This window comes from Schistocerca piceifrons, chromosome 8, assembly GCF_021461385.2.
Source record: "Schistocerca piceifrons isolate TAMUIC-IGC-003096 chromosome 8, iqSchPice1.1, whole genome shotgun sequence".
NCBI lineage: Eukaryota > Metazoa > Arthropoda > Insecta > Orthoptera > Acrididae > Schistocerca > Schistocerca piceifrons.
In genome coordinates this window covers 404,818,496-404,846,441 of record NC_060145.1, presented here as the reverse complement: position 1 = coordinate 404,846,441, position 27,946 = coordinate 404,818,496, and positions in this window count along the sequence as shown.

The following is a 27,946-nucleotide window of genomic DNA, read 5'->3' as shown; positions in this document are numbered from 1 at the left end:
GGAAACCCGAAGAGATACTGATGTATGACCAGAATCTCTTTGTCAGGTTCGTTTCAGAGTATGCTGATACACTAGCTCCGTATTTAGCAATTATATACAACCGATCGGTCACAGAAAGTTCCGTACCTAAACACTAGAAAACTGGTCAAGCCACACCAATACGCAAAGAGGGAAATGGAAGTAATCCACTGAATTACACGCCCATATCACTTACGTCGATTTGCATTAGGGTTCTAGAACATATATTGTGTTAGAACATTATGAATTACCTCGAATAAAACGATTTATTGACACATAGCACGGATTCAGAAAACATCGTTCTTGTGAAACGCAACTACCTGTTTATACTCAGGAAGTAATGAATGCTATCGACAGGCGTTGTCAAATTGAGTCCATAGATTTAGATTTCCAGAAGGCTTTCGACACCGTTCCTCACAACTGTCTTCTAACCTAACTGCGTGCGTATGGAATATCGCCTCAATTGTGAGACTGCATTCGTGATTTCCTGTCAGAAAGGTCACAGTTCGTAGTAGTAGACGGAAAGTCATCGACTAAAACAGAAGTAATATCCGGCGTTCCCCAAGGAAGTGTTATAGGCCCTCTATTGTTCCTGATCTATATTAACGACGTAGGAGACAATCTGAGTAGCCTCATTAGATTGTTTGCAGATGTTGCTGTCATTTACCATCTTGTAAAATCATCAGACGATCAAAACAAATTGCAAAATGATTTAGATAAGATATCTGTATGGTGCGAAAAGTGACAGTTGACCCTGAAAAAGAAAAGTGTGAAGTTATTCACATGAGTACTATAAGAAATCCTCTAAATTTCAGTTACGCGATAAGCCACACAAATCTTAAGGCTGCAAATTCAACTAAATTCTTAGGAATTACAATTTCCAATAGCCTAAATTGGAACGATCACATAGATAATGTTGTGGATAGAGAAAACCAAAGACTGCGATTCATTGGCAGAACACTTAGAAAGAGCAACAGGTCTAAAGAGACTGCTTACACCACGCTTGTTCGTCCTTTGCTGGACTATTGCCGTGCGGCGTGAGATTCACATTAGGTGCGACTGACGGTTGACATCGAAAAAGTTGAAAGAATGGGGCTCGTTTTGTACTATGGCGAAATAGGGGAGATAATGCCACGGACATGATAAGTGAATTAAAACAGGGGCGTTTTTCGTTGCGATGGGATCTTCTCATAACATTTCAATCGCCAGTTTTCTCCTCCGGTTGCGAAAACATTCTGTTGCCACCCACCTACATAGGGAGAAATGATCATCACGATGAAATAAGAGAAATCAGGGCTCGCACAGAAAAATGTAAGTGCTCGTTTTTCCCGCGCCGTTCGAGAGTGGAACGGTAGAGAGACAGCTTGAAGGTGGTTCAGTGAACCCTCTGCCAGTCACTTTATTGTGAATAGTAATCACATAGATGTAGATGTAGACACTCTTTGACGATGATAGTTAAAAAGTCGATAATAGCCTTACAAGCCGAAAATGGCTAACAAAATGAATGATTACCAGTAGGTAGAACATAAACAATATTGTGCTCGTGGATATGTAGTGGAGAATAATATGATTGGAAAATGGTTCTCCGTTCCTACGGCTGAGCCGAAAATAATGCCTTTAGCCCTTACCTCTATATACAAAAGAAAATGTCCTTACTGATTCATCGTCGACTTGCCCAAACTTGTAAGATATGAACTTGAAGTACGAGTGTTATTCTCATATTGTAGGCTTCGTATAAGAATGGATTTTTCGAAAATTTTGCTCCTAATGCGGAGAAATAGGGGATGTCGCTATTAAGGTAATTTTGGAGTTAGAACTATGAGGATTGTTATTTGGTTTCTCTGACAGGTATAAAGAAATACATGTTTCAGCATATTTGGAAATTTAACCCTTACATGTGTGACACAGAGGGTGAAAGCTTTTTATTTTTTTTTAAATAAACCATTATTAAAGAACTACTAAACCATTGTAAAGCTACGTCAACGAAAACTGGTTTTGCCCTCTCGGTTTCAAATAAAAAAGATAAATGTTTCAGTGTTTTTAGAAATTCATCCGAAATGGAGGTGAAATGGGAGATGAAATACTTTACGAAATTATTTCATTATGAAAGAATTATTTAAAACTAGATCTACGAAAATTTAAATTCGACTTCTCGATTAGAAAAGAAAGCTTTTGGAAATTTTACCCCTTATGTGGTGAAATAAGGCATGACTGATTTACACAGCCCAAACTGCTAAAGATAGGAACATGAATATAGAAATGGTGTTTATCTTATACCGTAGACATCATTCAGTAACGGATTGTTCGAAATTCAGCCCCTAAGGGGGTGAAGTAGGGGATGAAAAGTTTTTTAAAATATACGTCGCTATTTATGCAATTTAGATGCTAGGTCTACGAAAATTAGTATTTTGTTTCTTGGTCGGAAATTAAAAAAAAAAAAATACCTGCTTCAACATATTTGGAAATTCAACCACTAAAGGCGTAAATTAGTGGGTGAATTTTTTTAAAAAAATCTATGATTTTTAAGGACCTACTGAAGCACTTTTAAAGTCACGTCTATGAAAAGTGATATTTGACTTTTCGGTCAGAAATTTAAAAAAAATACTTCGCATTGCTGTCCTCCAGCTTAGTCAAATGGAGCAAATCTTTTTTTTTTCTTTTTTTGCGTTGGGTGAGATCTACGTTGTGCCTCAAGTGGCTTATGGAGACTCCATTTCGTTCAAGGGCGGTTTCTGAAAACACGAAATCATGGTTTTCGGTACCAAACCAAGATGGAAAGACACACCAAATGCCTGAATTTTTACTATATATTTCTAAGATCCCGATCTCGAACAACCGTGTAAATTTTCTTGATATATTTACACATTTTCGAGATGCAGAGGTTCAAAGTTACTCTACTTGTACACGTAAAATACGCACGTTAAATACGGTGAGAGGCGAACACGTAGTTTATAAAGTGGCGCGGAGAATTCTGCTATAAAGTATCGTCAGAAGGATTCTGGGAACTCCATATTGTTGTTGGACTGAAGCTCATGCAAAATTTTTGTGCGGGGAAAATCATACGTAGTGGTCTAAAATTAGCCTTAAAAACTACCAGGACTTGTAGAAGTGACTAAATAGGTTATATTTTGAACGCGAACCTATGTTCGGAAACGTACAGCTTCCCTGCTACAACCACTTATAAACATGTTGGTACCTCTACCTTTTTTTAGAAGTAATTTATTAAGTGCGGTTCAATACATCACTTTTTAACAATACTTCTCATTAATAGCCAAAGAAACAAAATGGAAACTTACTCAGTTTTCACTAACACTGCTGTTGGCAATTAATTTGGGTGTGCTGCATCTCCTTGGAGCAACAGAGTCACGCTTTCTGACGGTGAATGTTGCGACTGTACCTAACCGTTACTGACAGTATAGTTGCTCTTTTAAACAGCATCCTAGAGGAGCAAACCAGTTGCGTCTTTACCTACAGAACTTCAAGTACTTGGGCTATGTACGGCTTTGTTTAAAAATAATGGCTCGATGTTATCATAGGATTGCGCCGCGCACGTCTGCTTTCACGCCCCGCAGGTAATTCCCTGCAAATAAAAACCTGTAACTGTGATCCTGCAGTCAAACGATGTATACATTGGATGGAACTGCGAGTTAATGAAGTACACAGAAGTACAAAATAAGAGGTAAATAAATAATTTAATAACAATGGCTCTATTCTAAAATGTGTAATTGATGTAGACGACAGAGAGCTATGTTGAATAATGTTTATCCAAGACAGGACATCTCGAATAAACGGAAAGTGACCGTACGGTGTTCCGTTAAAATATAGACGGAAAATACCCTTATCAAATGCAGTTAAGTTACGTTGAGAGCGTTACGAGAATGGTAGCAAAATCTCCAAACTAAGCTGTAACCTTCGTACAGTCACTCAACTTTCACACCTTACAGTACACCACGGCATCGTCAGCAAACAACAGTAGATTGCTGCCCATCCTGTCAGCCAAATCCATATGTATACACAGAACAGCAACGGTCGTATTACACTTCCCTGGGGCACTCATGACGATACCCTGCTCTGATGAACACTCGCTGTCGAGAACAACATCCTGGGTTTTATTAAGAAGTCTTCGAGCCACTCACATATCTGTGAACTTGAATGAGATTTTCACTCTGCAGCGGAGTGTGCGCTGATATGAAACTTCCTGGCAGATTAAAACTGTGTACCGGACCGAGACTCGAACTCGGGACCTTTGCCCTTCGCGGGCAAGTTTGGAAGGTAGGAGGCTAGGTACTAGCAGAATTAAAGCTGTGAGGACGGGGCGTCAGTCGTGCTCGGGTAGCTCAGTTGGTTAGAGCACTGGCCCGCGAAAGGCAAAAGTCCCTAGTTCGAGTCTCGGTCCGGCACACAGTTTTACTCTGCCAGGAAGTTTCATCTGTGAGCTTATTCCAAACGCTCGTATCTTCGTTAACGGCCTGCAATAAGGCAGAAATCTGGGAATATGGAGTCTGCCTGTTGCTCTTCATCCATAGCTCGCAGTGTATCAGGTGCGAAAATGGCAAGCTGAGTTTTGCATGATAGATGCTTTCTGAAATGATGCTGATTCGTGGACATAAGCTTCTGGGTCTCAAGAAGGTTTATTATATTCGAATTGAGAATATGTTCAAGGATTCTGCAGCAAACACAAGTTAGGATATTGGTCGAATTTTGCGGGTACGTTGTTTTACCTTTCTTATATACTGGAGTCACCTGCGCTGCTTCCCAGTCGCTTGGGACGTTGCACTGGGCAAGAGATTCACGACAAATGCAGGCTAGGTAAGATGTAGGGCTACAGACGAATGTTGAAAATTAGATGGAATGATAAGGTAAGGAATGAGGAGGTTCTGCGCAGAATCGGAGAGGAAAAGAATACGTGGAAAACACTGACAAAGAGAAGGGACGGGATGATAGCACATCTGTTAAGACATCAAGGAATGGCTTCCATGGTACTAGAGGGAGCTGCAGAGAGCAGAAATTGAAGAGGAAGACAGTGATTGGAATAGATCGAGCAAGTAATTGAGGATGTAGGTTGCAAGTGAAACTGTGAGATGAAGAGGTTGGCTCAGGAGAGGAATTCGTGGTGGGCTGCATTATACAGTCAGAAGACTGCTGAGTCAAAAAAAAAGAAGGAAGGTATGGGGCCAATGCCGTAGAGTACCCTTGGTAAAACCGACCTGCGTTCCATCCGGACCTGGTGATTTATTTGTTTTTAAATCTTTCAGCTGTTTTTCTTCGCCAGGTCACTGGTCAAATGTCGGTATGTTCGTACGATTCTCCTGTGTGAATGATTTTTAGAACTTGAAAATTAAACCTTCAGCTCTCGTTTTGCTATCTTCAGCTGTCACAGCAGAGTGGTCAACAAGGGACCGAATGCAAGCCTTAGATTTGCTTAGCGCTTTTACATACGACCAGAATTTTCTCGGGTTCTGTGCCACATCTTTTGCTAAAGTGTGATCGTGGTAGTAGTTGTATGCTTCGCGCATAGGTCTCTTCACAGACGCAGGAATCTTTGCTAACCTTCACTTGTCGTCATATGTGCGTTGCCTTTTGAACCGAGAGTGCAACAGCCCCAGCTTCCTTAGCATCCGCCGAATTTCGTTATTAAACCACTTACTAGGCACATAACTCTCCAGATTACGATTTACAGTTTGCTTAAACTTTGCCTGTAATCTTACTTAACTAAGTGATGTCAATTCAATGTCTAAGTGAGATGTGAATAACTGATTATGTGCTCTGTCTAGCGAAAACACTCTCCTAGCCCTCTTGACTGGTTTATTAACTTTCTTAATCATAGTTGGTATAATGATATCATGACAGTTAATTCCCGTTTCTATACTGACATTGTCGATAAGTTCCATCCATTTGTAGCTACAAGGTCCCAGATATTTCCGTGTGGGCTGCCAAGCTAGCTGCTCAAGAAAATTTTCAGAAAACGTGTTCAAAAGTATTTCGCATGACTGTCTGTCTGTACCCCTCCTAGTCTATACTCGGCAGTTTAAAGTCATCTCCGACTAATATTGTATGATTTGGGTACTCACGCGGTACTGTCCGCAGGCTTTCTTTGAATGATTCTAGAACTGTCACAGCACAATCGGGTGGCCAGTAGGAACATCTAACAATGAACTTGGTGTCACTTAAACCTGTTAAACACGACAAGATGACGTCATTGTCACACCGAAATTCGACCTCAATAGAGACCAATAGAGACAATATTTTTTTCAACTGCAATGAGCACTCCCCCTCTTACGGCCTCTAATCAGTCTTTCCGATAGACGTTCCACGTCTCGTTAAATATCTCAGCGCTTTTCACTTTGGGATTCAGCAGCTCTCGGTCTCAAGAATAATTTGAGTGCGAGAACTTTCCTGGAGGACAGTAAATTTGGGAATTTTATTACGAATACTTCGACAGCTTACTGATAAAATTGTGACAGTCGAAGTGTCTTTATTCTGAACGCAGTTTGATTCCCTTGTTGGATGTCGACTAGCAAATGTTCATCAGAGCACCTCAAACTACCACCTAGCCCAAAAAACCTCAAGTGCACTACCGAGTAACTGCTTCCTTTGTGTACTGCACCCCTGACTATCAAGGGGAGTCCTACAAATCCCCACACAAAAACGTAGGTCTAGAAATCTGCAGCCAAGAACGTTACAGGGTCGACAAAGGCTTTGGCTGAGGACCTCCACTGGCCTCCAAACCAAATGTCACCTATCAATTCTGGGAACGATTCTGCAAATTGCGAGCTCTACTTGCATCCCGCGCGCGATGCCTGCAGTTTTCACCACCTCCGCCAGAAGCCTGTGCGATCGCCTCAGAACCCATGCGGCTGGCGTCGTTGGAGTCGACGTGAGCCATAACATGCAGACTACTGCACCCCTCCACGCTCGGTAGCAACGGGAAAGGCCGGCTCCACATCCCAGATGAGGTCCCATTGGCTTTCTTTCCAGCCCTGAACGCTACATATGTAAGGGACCCCATAGCGAGCCTAACATTGGAGCTAGTACACCCTTCCCCCCGTGCGCTTCCTCGGATGCTGAAGGAGCGGCCACCTGTCCGCTCAGAGAGTGAAAGGACGAGGCCAGGCGACCAGCCCTCACACTGGTCCTCCACCTCGATCGACTCGAACGTGTTGCCATCCGCCCCTCACCCATGATTTTGTATTATCAGTTGTAATTAATATTTAAATAATGTTACTGGCAAATAGTCAACTGTTGGTTAAATAAGCATGCATGTACGACAAAATATGCTGTATTCATTTGCTGTGTAATTGTGGAGGAAATGATTGTCTGACAAATATTTTCCCAACGAAAAAATATAGAAAATTTAGTAAATCAAAAAATGAAAATAGATATAGATAGGTTTCAGAGATAACAGCTACAATACAATGTTATCATCTCTGAGATATCTTATGTTGTAACCGAGCTAGGTGGCGCAGTGGTTAGCACACTGGACTCGCATTCGGGAGGACGACTGTTCAATCCCGCGTCCGGCCATTCTGATTTAGGTTTTCCGTCATTTCCCTAAATCGCTCCAGGCAAATGCCGGGATGGTTCCTTTGAAAGGGCACGGCCGACTTCCTTCCCCGTCCCCTAATCCGATGAGACCGATGACCTCGCTGTTTGGTCTCTTCCCCCAAACAACCCAATCCTCGTATGTTGTAATCTCATGAAGCGTTTAAAAGATGTTAATTCAGAGGTTCATTGTGGAAATGTTTATTCGCTGTGAAATGTTAACTTCTGTAGTTTTAATAAGCAAAGAAGTGGGATACGGAAGTACTAAGGAATGACGAGATACGGTTGAAGTTCTCTAGGGCTATAGATGCAGCAATAAATACAGTAGGCAGTACTGTTGAAGAGAAATGGACATCTCTAAAAAGGGCCATCACAGAGGTTGGGAAGGAAAACATAGGCATAAAGAAGATAAATTCGAAGAAACCACAGGTAGTAGAAGAAATATTTCAAACGGTCGGTGAAAGGAGGAAGTACAAAAATGTTCCGGGAAACTCAGGAACAGAGAAATACAAGTCGCTGGGGAATGAAATAAATAGGAAGTGCAGGGAAGCTAAGACGAAATGGCTGCAGGAGAAATGTGAAGAAATAAAAATAGAATTGATTGTCGGAAGGGCAGACGCAGCATACAGGAAAGTCAAAACAACCTTCGGTAACATTAAAAGCAAGGGTGATAACATTAAGAGTACAACGGGAATTCCACTGTTAAATGCAGAGGAGAGAGGGAATAGGTGGAAAGAAAACATTGAAAGGACCAAGAACGAAGTGTTCGAATTAAAAAGGGTGTAAGACGGTGATGCAGCTTTGCCCCCCTACTGTTCAATCTGTACATAAAAAAGTGATGAAAATAAATGGAGGGGATAGAAGAAGAAATTGGAGTCGATTTAGAAGAGATAGAGATTCCAGTACTAGAATCAGAATTTAACAGAGCAAGAGGACTGAAGATCAAATAAGGCAGAAGGGGTAGATAACAATCCATCAGAATTTCTAAAGTCATTGGAGGGAAGTGGCAACAAAAGACTATTCACGTTGGTGTGTAGAATGTGTGACTCTGGCGACATACCATCTGACTTTCGGAAAAGCATCACCCACACATTTCCGAAGACTGCAAGAGCTGACAAGTGCGACAATTACCGCACAATCAGCTTAACAGCCCATGCATCCAATTTGCAGACAAGAATAATATACAGAAGAATGGAAAAGAAAATTGACGATGCGCTAGATGACGATCAGTTTGGATTTAAGAAAGGTAAAGGCACGAGAGAGGCAATTCTGAAGTTGTGATTAATAATGGTAGCAAGACTAAAGAAAAATCAAGACACGTTCTACAATGTAAAATGGTGCAAGATGTTAGAAATTCTGAGAAAAATAGGGGTAAGCTATAGGGAGAGACGGGTCATATACAGTTATGTACAACAGCCAAGAGGGAATAATAAGAGAAGACGACCAAGAACGAAGTGTACGGATTAAAAAGGGTGTAAGACGGGGATGCAGCTTTGCCCCCCTACTGTTCAATCTGCGCATAAAAAAATGATGAAAATAAAAGAAAGATTCAGGAGTGGGATTAAAATTCAAGGTGAAAGGATATCAATGATACAATTTGCTGATGACATTGCTGTCCTGAGTGAAAGTAAAGATTAATTACATGATATGCTAAATGGAAAGAACAACATAATGACTACAGAATATGAATTGAGAGTAAATAGAAGAGCCGCGCGGGATTAGCCGAGCGGTCTCAGGCGCTGCGGCCGGTCCCAGCGGAGGTTTCGAGTCCTCCCTCGGGCATGGGTGTATGTGTTTGTCCTTAGGATAATTTAGGTTAAGTAGTGTGTAAGCGTAGGGACTGATGACCGTATCAGTTAATTCCCATGAGATTTCACGCACATTTGAACATTTTAAATCGAAGAATGACGAAAGCAATGAGAAGTAGCAGAAATGAGAAGAGGGAGAAGGTTCATATCAGGACTGATGGTCACAAAATTGATGAAGTTAAGGAATTCTCTTACCTAAGCAGCGAAATAACCAGTGACGGACGGAACAAGGAAGACATAAAAAGCAGACTAGCAATGGCAAAAAGGGCATTCCTGGCCAAGAGAAGTCTACTAGTTCCAGAAATAGGCCTTAATTTGAGGAAGAAATTTCTAAGTATGTATGTTTGGAGAACAACATTGTATCGTAATGAAGCATGAGGTGTGGGATAACCGGAACACAAGAGGCGAAGCATTTGAGATGTGGTGATACAGACGAATTTTGAAAATTATGTGAACTGATAGGGTAAGGAATGAGGAGGTTCTTCGTAGGATCGGAGAGGAAAGTAATATGTATAAAACACAGACAAGGAGAAGGGACAGGATGATAGGAGATCTATTACGACATGAGGGAATGACTTCCATGGTACTAAAAGGAGCTGCAGAGGGCAAAAACTATAGAGGAAAACAGAGATTGGAATACATCCAGCAAATAATTGAGGACGAAAGTTGCAAGTGCTACTCTGACTTGAAGAGGTTAGCACAGGAGAAGAATTCGTGCTGGTCGCATCACCGGTCAGAAGACTGATGACCAAAAAACAGAAAAAAATGTCTTAAAGATAAAGAAATATTGTTGTGTCATTGGAAGCGAATACTCTTTCTGATTTTTCATTTGCTTTAATACTTGACTGTAAATTATTGTACACAGAATCTGAAATAGCTGTAAGAAGGCATCTTTTATCTTGTCTGACAATGCGCCATTTCTGCTGCTTCTCCTGCATGAAGGCCATGAGAGTATTAGGCGTCTAAATTCCCAGCTCTGGGATTTACACATTTCCGGCGAGGCTGCTCATCTTTCTACCTGTGGACTCTCTCATAACAGCTGCTTAGCCAGACCTGCTCTGCCGCACCCTCAGCCTTTGGGCTGCTACCGTTCAGCCGTATAATAAATTCATCTTCCCTCGTACCAGTACTGGGCGGCCGATCGATTAACTCGCCTAAGTAGGTATAACGTTAAAAGGTACCCCTTTCTCGAAGCCGATGCGTAACTGTGGCGAAAAGGGTGTGCGATGGAGTCGGACGTTGTGGAGAACGATGTCAATAATGGCGACAAGCAGATTTCCCACTGCCGTGAGCTTCGGCATACAAAAGGACCATGTTGGTTCATTCTGCAAATGTGTACTCAACCATGTTATTCTAACGCAAAACATGTGGATGAGGCTCCAACCAAGTCGGAGAGTTAGGATACAAGTCAAATGACATCAGCCGATCCGATGTGAGCACCCCACCATGACTATCCTGTTGCATACCTACCTAGCAAACATGTTTTCAAACTGCGGACGGATTCCAATTGAAAATATTGTCTACTGAGTCCCCTCTATGATTTCTAGAAGTTTGTAAGGGCAGTTTTAGAGAAGCCTGTATAGTTTTGCGTTGTTTCAGTTTCACATAAGTGAGCTAACAGATCTGTACTGAACCACGAAGTACTTTTCATATGAGTGGCATGCCCTCATGTAGCGGGGAAAAGAAGGGAACCAGCAGAAAATGCTCCTATGGGAGCACAAAAAAAGGGAGTATGTTCTTTTTTATTGAAAGAGTATGGTTGAAAAGTGAGGTACCGTCTGTTTCATTCTGTATTCCTCAGCACCTTTAAAAATTTTTCCAAAAATTTTGTCCTATGCTGAGAGAGAAGGAGACAGTGGCAATGAGAAAGAGGCGGAAAAGTAAAAAATATCGGAAGACACTAGACAGTGCTTGTCGTACAGAAAGAGCGAAGGCAATGGAAAGCGGAAGAAGGAAACGGACACAGACACAAAGGAACATACTTGACATAGTGGTAGGAAAAGATGAAGAAGGCAGTTTCAGTGTGAGAGGAATAAAGACAAGGAGAAAGTGGAAGTGGGTGACAGACATTGACAACACGGAAGAGAGAGGAGACAGGAGCAGTGGGGAGGAATTAATGAAATAGAAGCAGTAAGAGGAGATGGTATTAGTAGAACAGAACGAAGTAGACTGCGGCTATGAGACAGGGGACAGTGGCAATGAGAAAGACACAAAGAGATAATGAGTTGAGCTGATTGAGCGAGTGAGAATGGACAAGTGGGAGTGGTTGGGTATGAGCGACTGACAGGGATGGACTAGTGAGCGAGTTATAATTGGGGGAGCTTCTGGGAGTGAGGGATGAGTTGCATGACAAAAAGAGCGCGAAAGTATTTTCAGGTCAAAATTTTTGGCAAATTTTTTAAAGATGCTGAGGAAGGTAAAATGAAGCAGCTGGTATCCCACTTTTCAGTCAGTCTCTCTTAATAAATAGGTGCATATTCGCCTTTCTTGTGCTCAGACGGGAGTATTGTTTCGCTGGTACCCAATTAAGGAAATATGCGAGTTGGGAAATGAGGAAACGAAATGCTGTGCCACTGCAATACCGGCAAGAAAGGGAAATAACGTGACTTAGAGCAGGTTTCCCCAGTAACCTCTGTGTAGCATTTCAGTACCCTTCCATTAAAAACCTTTAGCCCAATTACAGAATTTTAATAAGCGTTGCACATCATTTATCAAGATAAAATTGTACGTATTCCCCAGCTGTTCTCATTTTCATGTGTCCCTTTTTTAATCTCTGTGAAGAAGTAACACAAATAACTCCTCTTCTTTTTTATTTTGTCGAACTAACCAAACTCGACACACCTGAGCTACACAAAAAAAGAACTGCGTTTGTTCTCTTGCCCCGATGTACTACAATTGTGGTGATCCTTATCCTAGGCTACATATTTCGTTATCTGGGTTTAAAATCACTAAATTCCGCTGAAGACAGAAACTAGTTTAATGACCAGAAGAGAGAAATATTTGCCGGCCGCGGTGGTCTAGTGGTTCTAGGCGCGCAGTCCGGAACCGCGGGACTGCTACGGTCGCAGGTTCGAATCCTGCCTCGGGCATGGATGTGTGTGCTGTCCTTAGGTTAGTTAGGTTTAAGTAGTTCAAAGTTCTAGGGGACTGATGACCACAGAAGTTAAGTCCCATAGTGCTCAGAGCCATTTTTTTTAGAGAAATATTTATACCACAAGTTATAGTAAACTATTTATCTGATTTCTGTGAATGAAAGGCAGTTAAATTCACATTTTGGAGGTATGTGAGAAAGGCAACAAAAATTATCATAGTCTAATTTGAGAAAATGATATTCAAGGGAGTCCACGTTATTGAGTGTGTTCTTACTAGTTTTCCACTTCTCTTGTTGGTGGCTCTCTACTGCAATATGTATGGAGCACGTAGGAAAACTTAACACAGTTCGTTATGACGTATTTGATGTAAAATCTACATACAGTTCGTCTTATCATGCATTTGGTGTACTGCCTTATCACTTTTCTTGATGACAGATGCGCCACTTGATACGATATTGCCTGTATCATCTCCGGGTTGACTAGGCATCGAATTGTCTTCTATTTTTAAGTGTCGCTGAGAAAACCGGGCGATGTTTAAGAAATTACTGTGGCGTGAAACCTAGTTTAGACGCAGATGACTGTCATACGCTTTATGCCTTAAAGTGAAGAAATGAGGATGTTCTGTTCAAGTGAAGAAATCGACACCTTCGTACATGTACTTATACTAGAAGAGTTGATGGCAAAGTCTGTAAGTCTATATGAACACTCTCCAGGTATCAGCTATTACACTAGTAAACAGTGAGCTTTGAGACGACAGTAAAAGCGACGACAAAAGTTCTACTTCTTGCGTAGCTATAGTCCCGTAAGAGAATATGATACGCTGCTTATCCTATGTTAAGCATCCTGTATTTTCTGTGGCCAGGCCGTACCTAGTCTCATAATGTCCCTTAATCTAAATAAGATGAAAAATTGTGTGTACGCCATTTCGTTATCGAACAGCGTAAATTTTGTTTCATGCGTTATAACAGTTTCTGTTTTTGGAGCGGAAGTACGGGAAAACAGGTCAATATGTGACCGAGGGATTGAGGAACGCTGTTCATTTAGGTCAAAACGCATGTACCGTGTTTCCGTAAACACCTCTGCAGTACAAGCCAAGCCGGAGGTAGGATATGTTGACGCTTACTGAGAGCTTCCGGGAGAAACTGATATGTGGAACGCGGGTCCACGCTGCCTATTTCCGCATTTCCGAGATTCATATTTGTCCCTCTACCTGTACTTGCTAAGTTCCTGTTATCCCTCTGACATGAGCTATATCCATGTCTCTGGAGAAAAACTGCAGATTATGACGTTTTGATAATCAGTCTGATCAAAACATAGCATGAGAAAGAAATTAAGCTGGGACTTAAATAGAACAAAAAAGCCGTAGTTCTAGATTCGGTTCATCACTTTTGTTTACTGCGGGACTAATACACGCTTACCAAATTTAGATTTAATCAATAACATGGAAAGGAATATCATTACGCGTAATTAAGAATGGTTCAACAGCAGAAGTAAAATCATTTAATATTGTATAGTTTTAGTGGCATAACGTTGCAAAACAATATGAAATGGAACGAGCATATGAAAACTGCGGTAGGGAGGGCGAATGGGCGATTTCGGTTTATTTTATTTTAGGAAACAGTGGTTTACCTGTAAAGGAGACCGCTTATAGGACGCCGGTGCGACCTATTCTTGAGTACTGCGCGAGTGTACCAGGTCGGGTTGAAGGAAGACATCGAAGCAGTTCGGAGGCGGGATGCAAGATTTTTTACTGGTAGATTCGAACAAATGTTACGGAGATGCTTCAGGAACTCAATTGGAAATCTCTGGAGGGAAGGTGACGTTCTTGTCGAGGAACACTATTAAGAAAATTTAAGAGGATCAGCATTTGGAGGTAACTGCCGAACTATTCTACTGCTGCAAACATACCATTGCGTGTAAGAACGAGGAAGACGAGGCATTCGGAGGCATATAGACAGTCGTTTTTCCCTCGCTCTACATGCGAGTGGAACGAAAAGGAAAAGACTAGTAGTGGTGCAGGGTACCCTCCATCACGCACCGTACGGTGGCTTTAAGAGTATCTCTGTGGATGTAGATGTACCGTGGTTAAGATGCGTGACTTAGAAACAATTCCAGGATTGTTCTTCTTTTGTTCCGCCAGTAAAGACCTCATTGTCGGTGGAACATTAAACCACAATCGGAGTTTTTTTTCTGATCGCTCATCTCTCCTGTGTCGAGAACACAATACTGTGGCGCACTTCGTAATATTCATAACGTCAGTGTTGGGAAACAGATTCTTAAGAAAAATAAATACTTCCCTACAATGTTATTTTATCCATGTTGGTCTTGTGCACACCGTGGCCATTAATAGTAGTTGTTGAACGATGCAACCTGCCAAAAAAGCTTCTCTTTTACTTTATTTCAGTGCCGCAACTGGTTTCGGGCTACCACGCCCATCTTCAAATGGCTAAAATTTTTCCAGCCGGCCGTTGTGGCCGAACGGTTCTGGGTGCTTCAGCCTGGAACCGCGCGACCGCTATGGTTGGTTCAAATGGCTCTGAGCACTATGGGACTTAACTTCTGAGGTCATCAGTCCCCTAGAACTTGGAACTACTTAAACCTAACTAACCTTAGGACATCACACACATCCATGCCCGAGGCAGGATTCGAACCTACGACCGTAGCGGTCGTGCGGTTCCAGACTGTAGCGCCTAGAACCAGACGGCCACACTGGCCGGCGTGACCGCTATGGTCGCAGATTTGAATCCTGCCTCGGGCAAGGATGTGTGTGATATCCTTAGTTAGGTCTAAGTTGTTCTAAGTTCTAGGGAACTAACGACCTCCGATGTTAAGTCCCATAGTGCTCAGAGCCATTTGAACCATTTTTGTTATTTTCAGTGACATAGGTGTTTTGATCATTAGCATGTCACCCGTTCCTACACTGCACAAGAATATTTGAAAATTTTTTGCCACTTTATAAGTTGTTTCATACGTAAAAGGACGCTAAAGTGCTTGCGTTTATTTAAAGACCACAACAAAACAGCCATCTACTGTAATTTATCTAAGTAATTGTATTCACTTAGATAAATTACAGTAGATGGCTGTTTTGTTGTGGTCCACGAGCTTTTCCATGTCGATGTATATGTTGTTGTTCGATGTATATATTGTTGAACGGTAAACAGCATATATATTGTAAATAAATCACTTCATAATGTTCTTAACGTCAATGTTGGGAAACAAACATGTGCTATATACTGGACGTTTTTGTTCACAATCCAAACATATCACTAAGCAAAGATACAAAGACATCATTCATTTATTATTGAACAAGGATGTAAACAGTGCAAGGATATTGTGTGGGATGTGCAAAATGCAACAACTCAATAACAGCATTCAGTATGCACAACACTCCTATTTAAGGTTCCATTCACAAATAAAAAACATTTCAAGACTGGAAAGGCATAGCGAAAGTACGCCGGAAAAATTTTAAGATTCGCTATTAATTTGATTCTTTCTGTGCTGTTGCAATACACTTCTGTTAGCAAGCGAAATGAAAATACATTGCTCGTGTTCTCTTGTACCATCTGCACATTGTCAATGGGTTCGATACTCATTAAATGTTACCATAGGCAGAAACAGATGGCCATGTTATCGGACCCCGTCGATCAATCCAACAGTTATGAAACGTTGGAGTGAAATAACGTTGCCCGATCCGTAGAAAATGGTGTGGTGCTCCCTCGTGTATGAACCACACTAGCTGTCTTTCTTCAAAGGTAACGTTATCTAATTGCGCTGGTAATTCATCAGGCATATATTGTCGATACACGGCACCTGTTAGTCTATTTGTAAAGCATATCACCCTATGAGTATGTCACCGACAATTTCTGCCCATATACTGATAATGAAGCGATCTTGATGCAACATCTGCGTGACTGGTGGAGGATTTTTATCTGCCCACACATGCGTAAGGTAGAAATTTGTTATACCATCTCTTGTGAATCCTGCCTCATCTGTACATACTACATATTAGTCGTCTCAGGTGAAACGGTCCACCTCTCTCAGGTTTCCGGACATATGACTGTAGGAACTTTCCTTGTAATTGCGACCAGTGCTTCCTCGTGTAGGAGTATGTGACACTTTTGAAAAAGTACACTCTTCATAAGGCATTTGAGGGCTCATACGAATAAGTAGCGAATAATTAAAGTGAAAGAACCGAATGTTTTCCTCGTTCCTTTGTATTACTGCAGAAAGCCACCTAAAATACATTCGACTAGGTTGTCTTGGCAGGAAGACATACCACCAAACACAGATTAAAAAGTGTGACACACAATTTCGACGCTAAAGGAAAGTGGCCCAAGAGCTTTTCTACACTACTGGCCATTAAAATTACTACGCCACGAAGATGACGTGCTACAGACGTGAAATTCAACCGACAGGAAGAAGATGCTGTGATATTCAAATGATTAACTTTCCAGGGCATTCACACAAGGTTGACGCCGGTGGCGACACCTACAACGTGCTGACATGAGGAAAGTTTCCAATCGATTTCTCATATACAAAAAGCAGTTGACTGGCGTTGCCTGGTGAAACGTTGGTGTGATGCCTCGTGTATGGAGGATAAATGCGTACCATCACGTTTCCGACTTTGATAAAGGTCGAATTGTAGCCTATCGCGATTGCGGTTTATCGTATCGCGACATTGCTGCTCGCGTTGGTCGAGATCTAATGACTGTTAGCAGAATATGGAATCGGTGGGTTCAGGAGGGTAATACGGAACGCCGTGCTGGATCCCAACGGCCTCGTATCACTAGAAGTCGAAATGACAGGCATCTTATCCGCATAGCTGTAACGGATCGTGCAGCCACGTCTCGGTCCTTGAGTCAACAGATGGGGAAGTTTGCAAGACAAGATCCATCTGCACGAACAGTTCGACGACGTATGCAGCAGCATGGACTATCAGCTCGGAGACCATGGCTGCAGTTACCCTTGACGCTGCATCACAGACAGGAGCGCCTGCGATGGTGTACTCAACTTCAAACCTGGGTGCACGAATGGCAAAACGTCATTTTTTCGGATGAATCCAGGTTCTGTTTAGAGCATCATGATGGTGGAAACCGTGTTTGGCGACATCGCAGTGAACGCACATTGGAAGTGTGTATTCGTCATCGCCATACTGGCGTATCAACTGGCGTGATGGTAAGGGGTGCCATTGGTTACATGTCTAGGTCACCTCTTGTTCGCATTGACGGCACTTTGAACAGTGGACTTTACATTTCAGATGTGTTACGACCCATGGCTCTACCCTTCATTCGATCCCTGCGAAACCCTACATTTCTGCAGGATAATGCACGATCGCATGTTGTAGGTCCTGTACGGGCCTTTCTGGATACAGAAAATGTTCGACTGCTGTCCTGGCCAGCACATTTTCCAGGGCTCTCACCAATTGAAAACGTCTGGTCAATGGTGGTCGAGCAACTGGCTTGTCACAATACGCCAATCACTACTCTTGATGAACTGTGGTATCGTGTTGAAGGTGCATGGGCAGCTGTACCTGTACACGCCATCCAAGCTCTGTTTGACTCAGTGCCCAGGCGTATCAAGATCAAGGCCATTATTACGACTAGAGGTGGTTGTTCTGGGTACTGATTTCTCAGGATCTATGCACCCAAATTGCGTGAAAATGTAATCACATATAAGGTATAGTACAATATATTTGTCCAATGAATACCCGTTTATCATCTGCATTTCTTCTTGGTGCACCAATTTTAATGGCCAGTAGTGTAGTTACTGTGACGGTACTGGTAATTTTTTGTGCTGTTGGTCCAAGTTTCCCAGAGAATTATGTAATTTTTTTTTTCAGGCAGATTAGAAATTACCACGTCGTCATATGATGCAGAACTCTGTTACATCTGTGGATGTTGTGTAACAATATGTAACGTCGCGCGGGCGAGGAGGCGATTTCTTGGCTTCCGAACCAAGGCGCCTGTCAGGTAATTGTCAGAAATTCGTCGCGCGTCGTGTCCTTCGACGTCGGCATAATCCCTAAGGAAGCTGTTTCCTTTGTTACCCAAGGACGTAAGGGAGTGTCTCGAGTGCTGCCTCATTTACGGAATCGTTACGGCTGTGGCGGGGATCGTCCTCAGAGATTTAAATCCCACGCACCGCCGTACGCCGGCTGCGTTCAGAACAGAAGGCGGAGCACGCGTCAAGGACTCTGCCGTCACGTGACACACGCAGCCGTCTTCCTTCCCCCTTTTCCTTCCTCTTTACCCACTGACTGCCTTTCTGTCCTCGTCCTGAGCCACTTTCTTACGGCGCTGTTTTTCTAGACGCACGACAGACGCTAAGAAGATGCGATACAGTTTCTGCCGAGGATGCGGCGTAAGTGGAGACCACGTACAGCGTTCCGCCTTTAGGTTTTCCGTGTTTTCCACAGATCAGTGAAAAAGAATGTCACAAAGTTCTCTTTTGCGAAAGAGAAATCCTTCCAGATCTCCCTCTAACGCGATCTTAAACTTTGCCTTCACCATAAGTGGACAATTAAACTTGCCTCAGTCCGTAATCGTTTTATATTCCCGAACAACGGCCAGCAGAACCAGGAAGAAAAACATTTGCGTTAGTCTTCAGTTACACATTCGTTTTATGTAATGATTATCGGCTTTGTTACCAAATACCATCAATTATTACATCTACAATATTTACCTCACTATTAGTGGCAGCAGCTGCAGCACTATAAGTAATGTCAATATTAATTTGTTAGTTCATAGTCAGTATCAATTTCTCGCAATGCCACTTCAAACACACAAATAACTTTAATACTAGCTGCCACATTAAAATTTCGTAGTATGGTGTAGTAGATGCTGCTTGTGCGAAACCATGGTCGGCTGTAAGAGAGGGCCTGACTGCGCTAATCACATCAGGTTCAACAAATAAATAAGTAAATAAATCCAAGTGCCTGGCAGAGGGTTCACAAAACCACTTATTAGACTATTTCTCGAACGTTCCACTATCTAACAGTAACCACCTAACCCAAATAACCACCTAAATCTTTCAATACGAGCTCAGATTTCTCTTATATTTTTACGGTCATTCCTTCCCATGTAAGCTGGAGTCAACAAAATATTTTCGCATTCGTAGGAAAAAGCTGGTGACTGAAACGATGTGAGAAGATGTCGACTCATCGAAAAACCGTCTTCAGAATGAAATTTTCACTCTGCAGCGGAGTGCGCGCTGATATGAAACTTCCTGGCAGATTAAAACTGTGTGCCGGACCGAGACTCGAATTCGGGACTTATGCCTTTCACGTGCAAGTGCTCTTCCGACTGAGTTACCCAAGAACGAATGACGACCGGTCTTCAAAGCTTTATTTCCGCCAGTATATCATCTTCTCTCTTGCAAAGTTCACAGAAGTTCACCTCAGAAACTTACAGGAATTTTTTTGTAAGTTTGTGGTAAGTTCCTATTGGACCAAACTGCTGAGGTCATCGGTCCCTATGCTTAAACACTACTTAATCTAAGTTGAACTAAAGACAACACACACACCCGTGCCGGCCGGCCGTTGTGGCGCAGAGGTTCTAGGCGCTTCAGTCCGGAACCGCGAGACTGCTACGGTCGCAGGTTCGAATCCTGCGTCGGGCATGGATGTGTGTGATGTCCTTAGGTTCGTTAGGTTTAAGTAGTTCTAAGTTCTAGGGGACTGATGACCTCATAGCCATTTGAACCATTTTGGAACACCCGTGCCCGAGCGAGGACTCGAACCTCCGACGGGGGGAGCCACGCGAACCGTGGCAAGAGGCCTCAGACACTTGCAGGACTAGCGCTCTTGGAAGAAAGGATATTGCGGAGGCATGTGTTATCCGCATCCTGGAGTTCTAGTCCTGAAAGTTTCACAGGAGAACTTTGTGAAGTTTTGAGGTTATGAAATAAGGTACTGGTCGAAGTAAAGCGGTGAAGATGTGTCATGAGTCGCGTTTTGGTAGCTCATTCAGTAGGACATTTACACGCAAAAAGCAAAGGTAGCTAATTCGAGTCTTGTTCTTGCACACAGTTTTAATCTGCCAGGAAGTTTCAAAAACACCTTTGTTTTAATAATTCCCAGCCCTTGCATACACTTTCTCCCCTATCTCGCCGTAGTACAAAACGATCTGCCCTTTTTGCGACGTCATTCGGTAACGATCCCAAACCGTGCAGCAGTAGTCTAGAAGAGACAGGACAAGCGTAGAGTAGGAAGTCATTTTAGCAGATTTGTTGCGTCTTCTAAGAGCTCTGTCTGTCAAACGCAGTCTTTTGTTCTCCTTCCTCTTAACATTTTCTGTGTGGTGGTTCCGATTTAAGTTGTTCGTAAATGGTAATTCCTGGGTGTTGGAACCTCTAAATTAGTATTATTCATTGTGTTGTAGAAATTTATCAGATTCTTTCTAATACACGTGTTGAATACGTCACTCTTTTTATTGTTCAGTGTCATTTGCAACTTTTTGCATCAACCAGATCCATTGTCTAAATCATTTTGGAATTCGTATTGATCTTCTGGTGACTTTACTAGACGGAAACGACAGTATCATCTGCAGTTAGCCTAATAGGACCGTTCACATTGCCTCCCCAGTCCTTCATGCATATTAGTAACAGCAGAGTGCCTTTAACACTCTCTATTGTAATGTTACATATCATTCCCGCTTCACTCCATGACATGCCGTCATTACTATGACCAGTGCCCTTTCTGACAGAAAATCATGAATCCAGTCGTGAGGCGGTGAATATAGCCACGCATTTGATTAGAAGCCGCTTGTGAGGAAATGCTCTCTGGAAATCTAGAAATATGGAATCAATTTGAGATCCTACGTCGACAGCACCTATTACTTCGATTGAATAAAGAGCCAGTTGCGTCTCAAGCTCCCTGACCCAAGAAAGTGTGTTATACATTCATCTTCTTGGGTAACCAAGATTTACTTTTTGGGTAAGCACGCTAGGGGATGGTCTGATAATAGTACTTGGTACCAAAGCCGGTAGTAATTAGACAATAAAAGAGCAACTATAGACTAAATAAAATACATTTCTCTCATAATCGATGGTTTGAAACGAACATGGTGGTATTATTCTTCATTTTTATTCAATCCGATCTCGTGCCCCATATGTCGTGATATAGTAGTAGAGGCAACGTTGAACCCTGCACTCTTTCTCTTCTCCGTTTCCTCTGGCTGTAATATTGTCGAAAGACTGCTTCAAACAGGAATGACCTTGACAGTGTTTCTCCTGGCTGCTGCTGAATACAGACAATTAGAAAATAAATGTGGGTAAGTACGAGATAAACTGTGATCAGCCACTATTGGCATCTTTCATATGCTCTTAGTGGTAAATTTTGGTGAACGCTGATTAAGTCTTCTGCAACACATGAGAGGAAACCGCGTTATGGAGGATTGTTCAAGTGGTTCAAATGGCTCTGAGCACTACGGGACTTAACATATGAGGTCATCAGTCCCCTAGAACTTACAACTACTTAAACCTAACCTACAGACATCACACACATCCATGCCCGAGGCAGGATTCGAACCTGTGACCATAGCAGTCACGCGGTTCGGGATTGAAGCGCCTGGAACCGCTCGTCCACTGCGGCCGGCCATGGAGGACTGTCTACGAACGGAGGGATCAATGGTCGGTCCCCTATAAAGGCATTGTCCCTTCATTCTGAAATTAATAGAAAGAAAAATGCTTGGGAAGAAAGTGCTGGGAATAGCAAGGCTTCAGTACATCAGGAAGGTAAGATAAGTCTCAGAACTAAAGAGACTTGCAGAAGATAGGGAAAAAGGAGAACATGAATTGCTGACGACCAATTTCCGAATTGAGAACAAAAGAATATGTGCATATCACCTCAATACCCGAGTGGTAACAAACGCTGCGAGGCAACTCATTTTACGTATGTGCGTTGGCGCTCTATTAGCAGGTAGCCTGTTAGAAAAGTGTTGGCGGAAGAAACGTTTGTCGCTAGTGATTTGTCGGAAAAGGCAGAAGGCGAGTACAGTTCCTGAATACCATATTTCTCACCACTGATCTGAGTTAAACGCCAAGCCTCTCCATAGTGTCTAGTGACGTGAGAAAATGTGATACTTTTTATGGTGATCCGTCCACCGAAAGGGGATTATGTGGCTTGTCCAGATCTCACCTGACTTTCTCACTGTCATCAACAACGCAAGCTTAGTACCTTTCAGTACATGCGCAGTTGTGAGAGTTGTTTCAATGGACATATACACTTGAGTCCATCACCGGCGAAGGGGCGTTGTACAATCAGTGGGAAAGTTCCAGGGAAGTTACAGATATCAAGAGGATAGTTGTGTGACCTATTATGAATTCCTGCTTTAAAGTCTGTTTTGGGAATAAAGCTGTATCAATAGCTTAATATATTTATCTGTTCATCATTTCAGCAACTGCCATGATGGGATAAAAATTTAGAACAACGTTCAGTGTCAGTTTTAATAATTGACTGATTTGGCATTTTATTTGGTATATGCCTTCTCGCTGAATTATTTTTTTTTACCATTCGGTTGATAAATTTTGACTATAGTTTGATTGTTACTGTAAATGTTCAAAATACATACACACAGGGTAACAGCTATTGATCATATACATTGTACAAGTACATTTGATAGTTGATTACACAGTAGAGAACAAAACATAGTAAAATGGTTGGAAAATGTGTAAACAATTAGTGTACTAAGCTGACTAGTGGTTATAACACTGCAAGTGAAAGATCAGCTTCATCAGCAGAAAAATGAACTCACATGTAATCCAACATAAACACTTGAAACATCTGTGAGTCAGAGATAGGGAAGTAGTTCACTTGTAAAGACTATATTCGTTATTTTGTTTTTTATTGTTGGCGGTGGCTCAGTGGTTATAGCACTGGCCTTGCATTCGGAAGCACTGCGGTTATATCCTACTCAGATCACACTAAATTTTCAGTGGTTTAAGACGACTGCCGGAATGGCTCTTTGGAAACCCCATTGCCAATTTCTTTTCACATCCTTGTCGTAGCAGACCTCGCGTTCCATCCGTATCGGTCTCTTCTACAACGTGACGTTAAATCCTAATCTCTGCCCTTCACTTACTTTAATTTAGTGTTGGAGGATAGCTAGTAGCTATTGCAAAAAGCATATTATTTAAGGATGTTAAGAAAAATGTTTCAGGAAGGTCAAGTTGTGATACAAGTCTGTTGAACTCAAGGCTCCGTTCACACAGCGCAGATCGGTTACCACCATTCAGTCTATGTCTAATCGATTGCTTCAGATGAAAACTCGTTTGTAAAGTATAACCTAAAATCTTACACAATAAATGTTGGTTCCGATGTAACAGGCACTTCCTAACACTACATGAAATTGTTTGAAATCAGACGTTCTGTTCCGTATCTATCTTTTTACTAGTGCCTACCCGCTTTCTTCGTGTGGTCAAAGTCTTCGAATTTGAATTCTCTTTCAGAAATTATCTCCAGCTTTGTTTGCATGTATTGGAAGCAGAAACATCTTTCATTCAGTGTGACGTAGGAGATTTGGGGGATAGCTCCATCAACTAATGCTGCATAACCTGACATGAGAGTTTTTATAAAAGACAATGCTTTAGTTATTATTAATAAATTAAAAAATTGACAAAGATACATTGATGCTGCTTGTAATACTTTCCAGAGATTTAAGCCGATTGCGGCTTCGTAATCCTTCGCTGGAAATATTTGATATACATCAAAATAACACTCTGTTTCATTTTTATTTTGGCATTATTCTAGTGTTTTTGCTTTTGTGCATCTTCATCGTTCCCATCCTGTTTCAACACAGTTCAGGCACTGTATTATAAAGATGATCTGCACGTAAACAGAACAAAAAATTTGCGAGGGACTTTGAATGTCATTCACATGCACTAAGTTATCTGTTTGCTATCAGCATAGTTTAAAATTAGAAGAAACGTAATTTGACTCACAAGACACGTCGCAATTTTAACGTAGAGCCTTTTTGACGGCATGGGAATGACATCATAAGCAATCATAGTAAAAGATGAATCCTCAGCTGAAGGTGGCAGCTGCGGGGAGCCTTGACACAATATCGACGTTTGTGGCGAGAAGACGTTTCGGCAGCTACATATGTACATATTTTTCAGGATGGCGCTGCACTGCTTTCGCCTATATTGTTTTCGCCTAGTGCAAAGGTGGCAACATAATGCAGCTAGACATTTCAGTGGAAGCTCTCTACTCTTAAACTTACTATTTTTGTGTTCAACGAAAATAAACAAAGATTACTGAAGGCTTTTCTTTCCCGTTTTTACAGTTAAGATCTAATCAAGCGAAACATGTTTCTATGAGTCTGCAACCTAGGACAACCAATTACCACGGGATTCGTGGATTTGGGATTCTAAACCGTGAGTAGGGGGGCTCACTTTCATATCAAGCACTATTTGGTCTTCAGCTGTTTGTCACGGTCATTTTGACGACACTAAGTACGACTCAGCTAGTAAGAGAACTGCGTTGTGTCAGATGTTGAGGACTGTAGATCTTGAACCAGAAACGGCCTGCATTAGCCAACTGTAATGGAGAGGAACATGAGAAAGACGCGTCATAGCTCGTTAATCTGTGGCTGGCAAATTGTTTATCCTTGGTGCCGGTCGTTGCGTTATTCCGCACTGGATTTCCGACCACCTCATTCCGCTGTGACCTCCATTTTGCGAGTGGCCCTGGGGCTAACAAGAACGGCTCTCGGAAGGAAGAGCGTTGGTCGTAAAGGACAAGCAACCTTTTCCAACAATAACGACTACGGTTAAAAGCCAAAGAAAAAAAATTTACCTCATCATCGTCATAATCAGCGATTTGATACCCACAGCTAGATAAAGTTTTCATCTACATCTGTGGTCCGCAAGCCACCAAATGATGTGTGAAGAAGGGTGCTTTGTGTAAGGCGCTTACGCTCTTCTCTCTTCGAGTCGAGGATGGTCATTCGAAAGAACTGTTATTCGTAAAACTCGGTATGATTTCAAATCTCTATCATTTTACCTTTTGTTTCGCTTGCAAGATATATGAAGAAGAGCACAGTAACATGGTTTGCTCTTCTAGGAACGTATGTTCGCAGAAGTTTAACAGAAAACCACACCAGCGCGGTGCTGAAGGCCTCTCTTGTATCATCTGCCGCAGGAAGTGACAGATCATCTCCTAGCTACCAACGTGTCTGAACTGAGAAATGTTGAAGTCAACTGAGCTTCGATTTTGGGGTCGAGTGGGTGTATTGGTCTTCAGAACAATTTTCTTTGGATTAATCGGATACGTCTCGCTCTTTTCAGTAGCTGAGTTTTAGTTAAGATTTGATCTGAGGAATAATCTGAAATTATTCAGATAGTGAAGGGAGATGAAACTTTAATAGTCATGGGTGACTGGAATTCGATAGTAGGAAAACGAAGACAAGGAAACGTATTAGGCGAATATGGAATGGGGGTAAGAAATGAAAGACGAAGCCGCCTGGTAGAATTTTGCACAGAGCATAACTTAATCATAGCTAACGCTTGGTTCACGAATCATAAAAGAAGGTTGTATACATGGATGAATCCTGGAGATACTAGAAGGTATCAGATATTATATAATGGTAAGACACAGATTTAGGAACCAGGTTTTAAATTGTAAGACATTTCCAGGGGCAGATGTAGACTCTGACCACAATCTATTGGTTATGAACTGCAAAAAGGTGGGATTTTAAGGAGATGGGACGTGGATAAACTGACAGAACCAGAGGATGTAGAGAGTTTCAGGGAGAGAATAAGGGAACGATTGACCTGAATGGGGGAATGAAATACAGTAGAAGAACAATGAGTATCTCTGAGGGACGAAATAGTGGAGGCAGCAGAGCATCAAGTAGGTAAAAAGACGAGGGCTATTAGAAATCCTTGGGTAACAGAAGACATATCGAATTTAATTGATGAAAGGAGGAAATACAAAAATGCAGTAAATGAAGCAGGCAAAAAGGAATACAAACGTCTCAAAAATGAGATCGACAGGAAGTGCAAAATGACTATGCAGGGATGGTTAGAGGACGAATGTAAGGAAGTAGAGGCCTGTCTCACTAGGGGTAAGATAGATACTGCCTACAGGAAAATTAAAGATACCTTTGGAGAAAAGAGAACCACTTGTATGAATGTCAAGAGCTCATATGGAAACCCAGTTCTAAGCAAAGAAGGGAAAACAGAAAGGTGGAAGGAGTATATAGGGGGTCTATACAAATGGCTCCGAGCACTATGGGACTTATCAGCTGAGGTCATCAGTCCCCTAGAACTTAGAACTACTTAAACCTAACTAATCGGACATCACACACATCCATGCCCGAGGCAGGATTCGAACCTGCGACCATAGCGGTCGCGCGGCTCCAGACTGTAGCGCCTAGAACCGCTCGGCTACCCCGGCAGGCGGTCTATACACGGGCGATGTATTAGAGGACAATTATATGGAAATAGAAGAGGATGTAGATGAAGGTGAAATGGGAGATATGATACTGCGTGAAGAGTTTGACAGAACACTGAAAGACATAAATCGAAACAAGGCCTCGGGAGTAGATAACATTACATTAGAACTACTGACAGCCTTGGGAGAGCCAGCCCTGACAAAACTCTTCCATCTGGTGAGCAAGATGTATGAGACAGGCGAATTACCCTCACACACCAAGAAAAATATAATAATTCCAATGCCAAAGACAGCGGGTGTTGACAGGTGTGAAAATTACCAAACTATCAGGTTAGTAAGTCACGGCTGCAAATACTAACGCGAATTCTTTACAGACGAATGGAAAAAGTGGTAGAAGCCGACCTCAGGGAAGATCAGTTTGGATTCCGTAGACATATTGGAACACGTGAGGCTATACTGACCCTACCACTTGTCTTAAAAAATAGATTAAGGGAAAGCAAACCTACGTATCTAGCATTTGTAGACTTAGAGAAAGCTTTTGACAATGTTGACAGGAATACTTTCGAATTCTGAAGGTGGCAGGGGTAAAATACAGGGAGCGAAAGGAAATTTACAATTTTTACAGAAACCAGATATCAGTTTTAAGAGTCGAGGGCATGAAAGGGAAGCAGTGGTTGGGAAAGGAGTGAGACAGGGTTGTAACCTATCCCCGATGTTCTTCAATCTGTATATTGAGCAAGCAGTAAAGGAAACAAAAGAGGAGTAGGTATTAAAATCCATGGTGAAGAAATAAAGCTTTGAGGTTCGACGATGACATTGTAATTCTATCAGAGCAAAAGAAGAGCAGTTGAAAGGAATGGAAAGTGTCTTGAAAGGAGGATATATGATGAACATCAACAAAAGCAAAACGAGGATAATGAAATGTAGTCGAATTAAGTCGGGTAATGCTGAGCGAAATAAATTAGGAAATCAGAGAAAGCAGTAAATGATGCTGAGGGAATTAGATTAGGAAATGAGACACTTAAAGTAGTAAAGGAGTTTTGCTACTTGGGGAGCAAAATAACATGATGGTCGAAGTAGAGAGGATATAAAAT